A 1,031-nucleotide genomic window follows, 5' to 3' on the forward strand; every position below is an offset into this window, starting at 1 on the left:
TGGGTCACACTGGTTTTGTGGAAGATGGGCAAGCACCAGTGAAAAGGAAAAAAAAAATTGCAAGACATCAATCAACTAGCAAATCAAATGTCTTGGCAAATATCATTAATTGCTCTTGTTGTGGATATTGGTGAATTTTAAACAAGTGGAAGATATGGTTCCTGATTCCAGGTCCAAATGCTCTAAAATTTTATCACTGGCTAGTAGAACTTCCTGCAATAATGGAAATGTCCAATGTGGTAGCCATTAGCTATGTGTGGCTATCAAGTACTTGAAACATGGTTACTAAGAACTGAATTTTGAATTGCATTTTATTATAATTCATTTATTTACTTTTAAATAGAAATAGTCACTTGTGACTAATGTCTATAATGTAAGACAGCTCACCTCTAGATTATAGTCTCATATGAAACAAATAGTAAACTTTACAATGTAAAATAGAATTAAATTGTACAGTGTTAAAACCTACAAATTTTATAAATGGATATTTAAAAATGGGCTTTGGATATATACTTGTATGATTGAGAATTTTTAAATAATTATTCAATTCATCAAAATTCCTATAGAAATTTTTATAGAAAGGTGGACATAAGTCGTTAGAGTCCAGCTCCAACACAAGGGTTAGGGCCTGAGGCTAGAGAATCATACACAGCGAAGGAAGAAGACATAAGTCAACTCCCTGGGTCGAGTTTGGGACTCTTCCAAAGTTTATTCAATTTTCACATGTTTATATAAGGCATTTTCAACCCTCAACCCCCTCACACATATGCCCACAAATGCTTACATTATGTTCTCCTCCACAATCAAATGCTTTACAATGATTTCTTTGTTCCTCCCTATTCTTTTTTTGTTTCCATTATGTTAAAACCAACAGACAGGAATGAAACAACTTTTGCTAAAAATAATTTAACTGTAACCTTTCAACCCTTGCCCCTTTTATATCATATTTCTAACAATTAACAATTCTTACATGTAACTTAGCAGCAATATATTGGCGTTTACATTTATAACTAATTTTATTGTTTCTTATA

This window comes from Carlito syrichta, unplaced genomic scaffold (assembly GCF_000164805.1).
Source record: "Carlito syrichta isolate Samal-C Ts95f unplaced genomic scaffold, Tarsius_syrichta-2.0.1 Scaffold308592, whole genome shotgun sequence".
Classification (NCBI taxonomy): domain Eukaryota; kingdom Metazoa; phylum Chordata; class Mammalia; order Primates; family Tarsiidae; genus Carlito; species Carlito syrichta.